Source organism: Varroa destructor, unplaced genomic scaffold (genome assembly GCF_002443255.2).
Source record: "Varroa destructor unplaced genomic scaffold, Vdes_3.0 BEIS01000001.1, whole genome shotgun sequence".
Lineage (NCBI taxonomy): Eukaryota > Metazoa > Arthropoda > Arachnida > Mesostigmata > Varroidae > Varroa > Varroa destructor.
Window position 1 is genome coordinate 72,676,459 of NW_019211454.1, and position 9,475 is coordinate 72,685,933.

The 9,475-nt window shown below is 44.5% G+C and overlaps 2 long non-coding RNA genes across 3 annotated transcripts; one reads left to right on the plus strand and one right to left on the minus strand.

Moving 5' to 3' along the window:
- Positions 1-309: 309 nt before the first annotated feature.
- LOC147759064 (uncharacterized) lies at positions 310-7,129 on the plus strand. 2 transcript variants are annotated; one of them, XR_015326324.1, is made up of 2 exons: positions 310-384; positions 1,362-7,129. It is a non-coding gene; the product is annotated as an uncharacterized LOC147759064 (long non-coding RNA). The 2 variants fall into 2 exon arrangements; XR_015326323.1 differs by having other exon boundaries at positions 324-432.
- On the minus strand, positions 946-1,514 carry LOC111250238 (uncharacterized). The gene is made up of 2 exons (XR_002673234.2): positions 1,381-1,514; positions 946-1,041 (listed from the first exon to the last, which is right to left on the minus strand). It is a non-coding gene; the product is annotated as an uncharacterized LOC111250238 (long non-coding RNA).
- Positions 7,130-9,475: the final 2,346 nt, after the last annotated feature.

Below are 9,475 nucleotides of genomic sequence, written 5' to 3' on the forward strand. Positions count from 1 at the left end.
CCAATAACATAGAACATCTTTCCTCTTAAACATGGATATGTAAAAATGATGATAAAAAAATTTTTCTACTTATCAAAGCGGACAGATTTACACGAATCAGCTTTAGTCATTCACTATGCATTTTCGCTGCGTCAATAAGTCGGTCTTGAGTCACAACCATCACTTGCTAGGGCCGTTACGAGAAAGAGATATATAGTAGAGAACTGCAAGAACGTATAATTATTTCGACTTCTTAAAATAGTAATAGTTACTATTATTTTTCGTTTTAGTATTATCGATCGAATATTCCCTGTAAGTTGTTCAGCTTTGGGAACAACGATGTCACCAGCTTGATATGTTGCAATGTCCCTGTTGTTATTATGGCGGAAAGCCGAGCTTATTTTGGTAGGATGTACCACATATATGCACATATCTATGCCCACATATTACCAGGTAAGGCACACACACACGTATCTAATCGTGCTCATCAATCAAGATTGATAGCCGAATGTAAAACGATCTTCGGGATATATAAGAGCTTCCTGCATTGATCTTCGTGGAAATCCTGGAGAGCACTTTAGTTAAGAATAGGGAAAAGGCCACTTAGGGGTTGACCATGTTTGACCCGGCAACGCTACCCTCTCTATATTACCAGCCTCCTACTGATGGAGGCGCCAGTGCTTCCCAGTCTGAATGTATAACTGAAGATGCTATCCGCTCGACCGCTAATAGTGCTTATTGACAGTTCTAGCAGAAAGGTCGATACTGGAAAGCTTTGCGCATCCCAGCGTTGCTGTGTATCATTATCCTCAAAAACAACAGCAGAACAGCCACTAAACGTCATCCAGTGTTTCAAAATAATCTCTAAAATCTACACGAGACCGTCGTTCGTTGTCATCTTTGCTTACGTAGGTTCGTTTGACTAAATCACTTCAATGCAATCTTTTTTGACACTGGCCAACTGTGGAAAGCTACAATGAATTCTCTTTATTTCCTCGCCCGCACACATCCTTTGCCCCCAATGTGGTACGTGAACTAGAATTTTCGGAACGCAATGAAGACCTGTCGAAACAGAAAACGAGCACAAAATACAACTGATTTGACTTTGACAGAAAATTGATTTAACTTGATATATTTAGAATCAAATTGGTTACATATGAAATCCACTATCGACAAACTTCAACTCCGATTGCTGGGTCGGCACTTGTCGATAGTAAGAATGACGTTATTACAAAAGTACGTGTATTCGTTCTAATCCGCTATTAGCTAAGCAAGTATCATTATATGGAAAAACTGGGACAGGTAATGACCCATCTACAATGCTCTCAATGTTGCTGGCCATTTGATATTTCATGCCCTGTTTGTTGTTGTGGTATGAATAGACCTCGCTCGATGACTTACTGCGGCTGAAACTGGGTCTTCATTGGCAAGGCAAGTCGGCGTCGTTAGCACTAGCATCGTCGCATTTGTCAGTCGTTGTAGTAACAGTTGCCACCGTCGAGTACGTGAGAACTGGCTTACCAACACTCGCTGTCTCAATATTTCTTCAAGCGGAAAGCGGGCAATAAAAAAAAAAAGAAAAAAGAAACGATTTCTTGCCACTCCAATTTCTTTTAGATAACTAATCTGCGTTTTCCCGTTGTGTGTGCTTGCTCGAGTGTCATCTTAATAATTCCCGGCTATTAAAAGGTGAAAATGACACACGTTAGTTGCTCGTACGTGAGCCAAAAACGGATTGCTAACTCATTGTTTCGCTCCACGAAATTCCGGTAGGAAGAAATCATCATGAAAAACTTCAACAACGATAACAACAGCAGCAACAACAACAGCAACAATAGCAACAATGAATACTACTGGATGTTCTACTATGATGATGATTCGTCTATATTGTGTTGCCTACCTAGTGCCGATCATGGCCATCCGACTATTACGTTACGCGCACGTCACGTCAAAAGTGCTATTCGTGGTTTTAGTAAAAGTGAACCAAATACACGATGACGACCTTAACCACCTGCTACAATTATTGAAACCGCCGTACAGTTCCGAGTATGAGCTTTGTCTTATATATATATTCACCATTCTATATTGTTAAAGTTAAGTCTACCCTATTTTACTCATTTCTTCCGTGTGGAACCCATCGTTGCTGTTTAAACCGATAATTTCTACAATGTGGCAAGATAAAATTGGCAACTTTTCATGTTGTTGTGCTCTAAATACATTTTTTCTAGTCTCAAGGAAATTTTATTACACTGTAAAAAATACAAAAAATGAAGTCGATGGTCCCAAGCGGGCTATAACGAAAGATTAGCGTATCCTAGGGGTCTTTCCGTAGACACCTAATTTTAGGCGTACATTTTTCGGTATTAAAAACGCGAAATGAACTCTCCATGCCGCACGTCATCTAGAATAGACGATACAGGCGCAAGATAATCTGCTCTTACCAAAGTTTACTACGTTCCTCGTCGCAGTGGGGGAAGGAGTCTGCGGCGTCTCTCGAAACGAGACCGCCTCACTTAAGCGTTACCAACAGCAAGACATGACGATGTGCGCCACAGGGGATCAGATAGCCGACGTACGCGTAAAAACTCCACTTTTCGTACTCCATCTCCTCCACTCCCCACGGACGGGGTGCTATTAGCTTCTCATCGATGCACTACGCCACCAAGAGCAGCAACGTTGTTGCTGATGGGAGACCGTTAAATGAGCTCAAGACATTTTATCTGCTGCGTTTGCCCCCAGCTCAGTATAAATAACACTACCTACAAACCTTGCTAAGTAGATCGTTTTATTTATTTATTCGCATGACGACATAAGCATACAGATTTCATGTAAAATTTAGACTGTTTAGAGATATCTTCACGAGTGAAGGTCTATCCCACGTGCGAAATGATTTCTATTTGTGCAGTAAAAAAAACACGCTAATTAACACTGTAACTCAGTGTTGTAAGTGCACACTCTTAATTTGAATTTATTCACCGCAAGCTTTCAGACTTGTTCTTGTTCGATCTTGTGTGCCTAGTTACTATGTAAAATAAAGCAGATATTATATATATATATATATATATATATATATATTTTCAATAAAAAATCAGCTAGTTTAGAAAAAGTTGAACACCAGATACAATGGCTGTATGATGCGCCCACCGTAAAGAATAATGCGTTTCATTCGGACGACCTTGCTCGAATGAAGAGGCCCCACAGGCATCGTATGGTTCTTCTACGCAGAACTTAGGTTAGACTTCTCCGGCTGTTTGACAGAGACAGAACGCCGCCGCTGCTGCTACAACTCAGAGGTGATTCTGCTTACTCCTGCCCGTCTCTTTTTACTTTCCGTCAATGCCTCGCATCGTCGCGAACACCACACGACAGCCAGGTCAGCATGCGTTCGTACTCTATGCTTTTATCGACAATCTGTGCAAGCGCCCGTCACCTAGTCTTCATCGATTAGCGTGCTAGTGACCAGCCTCTCAAATGATATGAAATCAAAATTACCTTTTTTACAGAACCGTTATAGATTATTGGTATTAATAATAGTGGCCGGTAAAGTGTTAGTTCATTGGCTAAGTCGGTTAGAAGAGGAGATTCGGAGAATCACAGCCGGTCGCTTGTGACTTGCGTCGAAGAACCCTCGATGAAGGCAAATTTCGGTGCTCTGCCGAAAAAAAGATGCTCACGACATGGGAGGCGCCTTGACGGATACGCATAGATATATATATATATACGTACGTACGTACGTACGTACGGAGGCAAACAAAAACCCACACACACACAGACTCACACTTCTGCACATCGCGTTTCGATAAAGAAACACGTAAAAACGGACCGCAGCGTCAACCATAGCACAAAGCAAAACAAGTGCCCGGTGCCATCCGTGTATCAGTCAGTATATCCGCAACGTGCTATGCTGTGACGCCATGACGTAACATTGTGGTATAGTGGTGTCGTACGACGGGGCGCGTTTTGGTACATCAAGGTCCGAAACCTCCTTCTGTATGGACCGTCTCGTTGGGTTCACCTTTATGCGATGCCAATGAGATGCCCTACGAAAGCTAACGAGGAAGCCCAGAAGGGAGCCAAAACGGGAACTATGAAGGATCATACCGGCGATACACGAGGCACTATATAGGCTCGTGGTAGTGTCGCGATGCTTGGCTTGTGCTACTTGCTGTACTCTGTTAGCGTGCGCAGTAGAAGCTTGAAGAGGGGCACCGCGCCTTCGAAGTGGGAGGAGAGGGTGGGGCCGGGGAGGAGGAAGAGAGGACGAGGAGGAGAAAGAAAAAGTAGGTCTGATCGGATCGACTGCGAACGATCGAGGCCAAATGCGCGCGTGTGCCAACGAACGTTTTAGGGCTTTATTTCAGGCCCCTGTGCAGTCTCCGGCTCGCTGTAAATATCCTATCTAGAATAACACTGAAGTATCAAGACACGAGTAGCACTGAAAGCACTTAAAATTAGTATGGCCGACATAACAAAACGGACAGATACGAAAAGATCAGGTGAGCCACAGGCCTTGCCTTTGTGTTTAACGCAGCGCAGGGCATAAACATAAACCGTTACCATCGAGAGCAGCCTAGTACCTTATACTATGATCAGTCTCACCTCTGAACTACAATTCAGCGTAATTATAAACCAAAAAATCAGTCCTGTTGCTTTGTCGGGTCAGTGAAGTGAGTTCTGCACTAGATTGAGCATTGTTTAAAGTCCAGCTTCAGGATTAATCTAAAGCGATGTGTCATAATTACTATTATTCGGCAAAATTGTAAATGCGAGAAATGACTATTTAAACGTTTAGGTTGGCGACAATTTTCAAGCACTAAATATCCCATAAATTTGTTTCCAACAATCTAATGAAAGATGAGCCAAAACAGTTTGTTTATCATAAAGCTGCGATCCAAATGAGCACGTCACGAAAACGGGAAATATTTGAAGTGTGATGTTCTACCGAAGTTGTAGAAAATGAGCCGTTAAGATAGAGAGTGAGCCTGATTCCATTATATTAGCGAGGTTTCAACTTTGCTTTGTGTTAATCTTACATCATATTGAAAGAATGAGCCGTAAATAGCTGTTGTTCGTATCAGTAGAAAATAAAAATATGATAATTAATTAATGTTGTCGTTTAAAAAAAAAATACACTTCTTGTATTGCTTTACGGTAAAGTTTTCGAATTTATTCTATTGTGCTAGCTACTAGCTAAGAATCTACACTTCCTGCGATGTTGAAGCAAAGAAGGCGTTGTCATGACGTAACCCCAGTGTAACCTTCGTTCCAACAGCGTCTTGTCTAAACTAGAATTTCCTTCAGTAATAGCAAGCAATTGGACCAAGGTAGCATCTCATCGCTTTTTCTCTGTACGATTCTCAAATCCCGCGGGTCTCTTGGACCAGACGTGTCGCCTGCGCGCATCATAGCCTCTAGTACCCATTGCTTACTATAAATGTCGTTTTCTTCGATTCGGGAGTTTGAGTGTGTTGCTAATATTGCTGCTGCTGGATCATCCATCGCAGCAGCAGTGGCGGCTGTAGCAGGATCGGCCGTCCTGACTGGCTCCAGTTCAACGCCGTGTGAATGGGCCACGATTCCGGTCGTCGAGTCGAAGCGGGTCGGGGTACTCTCTCTGTTGTTGAGGAAGTCACCACCCCACCAAACTACATAGTAGAGAGGCAGGCGATCCCGGCGACTTCTGCAGCAAACGCCGGTTGACTACCGACGACGACAGGCTACGCCGATGACAGACACCAACGATACTCGCCTGTTTGCTTGCTTTCGTAGGCTCTATGTCTGCCAGGCCGGCAGGCGTCCGTTCACATTCACAAGAAGCAGACGAAGCAGCAATAATAGCAGGAGCGCAAGGAAAAAGAAGAGAAAGACGAAAAAAAGATGAAAGTAGCTGCAGAAGGAAAGAACAAGTGAAGAAAAAATGAGGAAGGGGAGAAGGAGAACAGGACGACGACGAAGCAACCAAAGCCAGATCTATAATGGCAGAAGCATTCGCGACAGCTAGAAGACGACAAAGATAACGACGACACCAACAACGACAACGACAACCGCAGCAACAACAAGCTCAGCGACGGCAGCAGAAGAAAGGAAGCAAATGTGCGCCCCCACAGGAAGTTGAACTGCCGGCGAGGAAGCATCAGGCAGTAGCATGAACAACAACAAAACTAAATCTTCTACTCGATAACCCCGATATCTATCTGCTCGTTCCACTCATAAGGATTACCTAGTACGCGGGTAGAACTCTGCTGCCGGCCAGCGACGGCGGCGAAGGCGACAGCATGAGCAGGATCAGTCTTCCTATTGCTTATACCACTGGCCTTACTATTCTCTTCTAGACTATAACTACGATCAGTACTGCCAAGCTGTACCCGTACGCACATATGTGCCTGTACGCTTGAAAGAGCTGGAAGGAATCATATTGGAAATCTATCGTTTGTCGACAGAAAAGGTTCTTTCTAAGGGCCTTTGAAAAGCGTCGAGGTTAAGAAGAAGCCTAGACGCGGAAAGTGAGGAAATCTTGAATCGAGAATTCATTGAACAAATTGTATCGTTGAGAGGACTAGTACCGCAGATACACAGCTTTTTCGTGTTTTATTTGAACGCGTCTCGTTTTCGCCTATTCGAACTAATAGACATTCACACTTTAAGTTTATCGTGACCACAAATAATGGCTCTGCTCCAATCCTTACTAATACATCATGTTTCGCGCTGCTTTTGACCTCACGTCTACGAGGCCATTCCCGTTATTCGACCCAATAGGGTACTGTCGGTATTTATTTGACGGATATAGATCATAAAATATAATTAGCCAAGAAGGGAACACGGACTGAAGTGCAGACAAGCAAAAAGTGTTTCGAGTTTTCTAGTACTACAAGAGTACTATTGGTTGCTTCAGATAATCCAAAGCTGATCGCATAACCTCACTCATTTTAGATGCTTTTTGGCAACAATTTGTTGTGACATCATGGCTTACGCCTCTACCTCGTATGTAAGTCGTAATAGTGCAACGGTAAATTATTACCTATCTGCTTATCAGGTGGCTGGGACTTATCAGCCTGTGGGCTGATATCGAGTTAGCCATGTGTGCAACTGGCTTCTAAATGCGATACAATAGACTGCAGCCTGAAAATAAAACCCCTTTCATTCTATCTCCGTTGACTTGTTATTATTTACTTGTTAGTTCAGCTGTCGGTGGCTAGTTAACAGACGTTCCCAGTTTAGCGTCTAAATTTGGTTCGTATCATGAAAATATGGGAATGTTCTAGGTCAAAACATAACATCCTCTCCAAAAAGAACTAGCATGTCTGGATCTTTGCACGTTACCTACGATCCGTAGTAACGTAGGGTAGAATCCACAACGAACTGGGAAACGTCAGTCACTGTGATAAACAGCTTAAGCTTTAATAAATACTAGCAGCTTCTACTACTGAACGGCTGGCTTAATCAAACAATTGAATTCATAAATGTAGAAAGACGAAATATTCACTGTTTTCCTATACAAGCAAACATCTAACAAGGCATTATAGCGCAAGACAAACATAAACGAACTTGTAGTCTCGACTGTGGACACTTTTGCTACCTTTGTCTAAGTAGATTCTATTATGTTTCTGTTTGGCATAATCCGACCGAGACTAAGAGCCCAGCCACCTGTTATTGAATGGTCGTCAAGCGAGCGTTGCCAGGGATAACGACGCCGGAACGAATAGCAAGGATGCGACGCAGTCACAATATCGAGAAATGGACAATAAAAACCATTCCACCACTTTACCTAAACTGTATATTTAAGCAGCATATAAGCCTCCGAACTGAAAAGATTTTACACTCGTTCCGGACGTACACTCGTCCTAATTATGCTGTACGTGTTACAACCAGGACACGGCAGATCGACAGTAGAAACAAGTAGCATCCTACAACAGAGTTCTCAGTTGTCATAATGGCCATATTCTGAAATCTAGAAGAACATGCATGCACGGCCAGATGAAGCGGGCATAATAACGAGCGGAAAAAGTCGTCCAATTCCTGCTGGTGACAGCCACGAGACATTGTGCACTTCAAAATTTTAGGCCAGCAAAGGGTTACAGGACTGAAATGAACAAAGCGTAATTCCTTCCTCAGACGAACGAATGTCTCTCGAATCTATGATCATATGTACACAGAGGCACAAATGTAGCCCTATTGTTACATATGTGACTTTTGACGCTTATTCACGTTGTATACATACATAGTCTTGCTCTCCATACTTCATATGTACATCTGCGCATTCGCGTTTCCCTTTTTTTAGTTTTTGTTGTTGGTCCCTATCTCCTACCGCTGCTGCTGCTGCTGTTGTTACGAGTCTTCCTTATCGTCTTCTAGTTCCTCTTTTTCCTTTGGGTCTTTCTGTCTTTGCTCATCTGCTTGGCGGCTGGTGTCCGCCTGCGACATGAACGACCACGACGGCGACCTGCGCCTGCCGCGGTGTTTTGCGGTCCTGATGCTGTGGTGATGTGCCGCGGCTAGCCGGCGTTCACCGCTATTCTCCACCCAAGGCGCAAAGGCTTAACTCTACCAGCGCCATCATCATGATTACCAGCAGCAGTAGCGGTGCTAGCAGAATCAACTCCAGAAAGAGCACATCTCGTGCGCGCCCTTCTCGTTTCTTTGCCAGTCAGGCCTAGCCCATCTCTCTCCGTCTGTTGTGCGCGCAGTCGCCCGCTCTCTTTCTATTTGTTTCGCTATGTCTATGTATTTGATCCTGCTTGTGAAGCAGCAGCAGCATGAACTTCGTCTTCCTTTCAAGTTCCTCGTTGGGTTGTTTTCTTCGATTTCGTTCCCCGTTTCTTTCGTTCCCACGCTCCTTCTTCCGGACCGTGCTCGTTTCTTGGGCAGTCGCTACCATCATCACCAGCAGCATCGTCATCGCCAGTCGCACCAGGCCAGGCTGCAGCCAGGAGCCGGGCATCAGCGGGAGCGGCAGTTCTTAGCGGACTACCGCCAAGCTATCGGCCAGCCGGCGAACAACCAGCCCGCCAGCCCGCCAGACTGGCTGGCTCACAGCGAAACAGACTAGAACCGACTGCATCAGCCGCAGCACCAGTAAACTAGTGGTAGTATTCGTTGTCATCGTAGTACTATCCTCTCTCTGCCTTTTTTAGCACGCACACATGGACACACACACAGTAAGTTGCCTTACACGCAGTTTACTACAACTACTACTAGAGCCTGTACAGTTTATTCACTCTGCCATCCTAGTTTGGATCCACCCGCAGCATCTGCTCTTGCTTAGCTCCCTCGTTCTGTTTTTGGGTCCGAACTCCGGACACATGGTTCGTCCTGCATACCGTCAACAGCGGCGGCGGGAGCAGCAGCATCAGAACTATGAATCTGGGGTCCAGGGCCACTCGTTCGGCCTTTGACTACTACGACATAGCCTCCTGCTTCCGCAGAGGTACTCGTACACCCGTGCTGCCGTCTCTGCCGTGCCATACCGAATAGACTCTGCTACGAACAATCTAAAGCA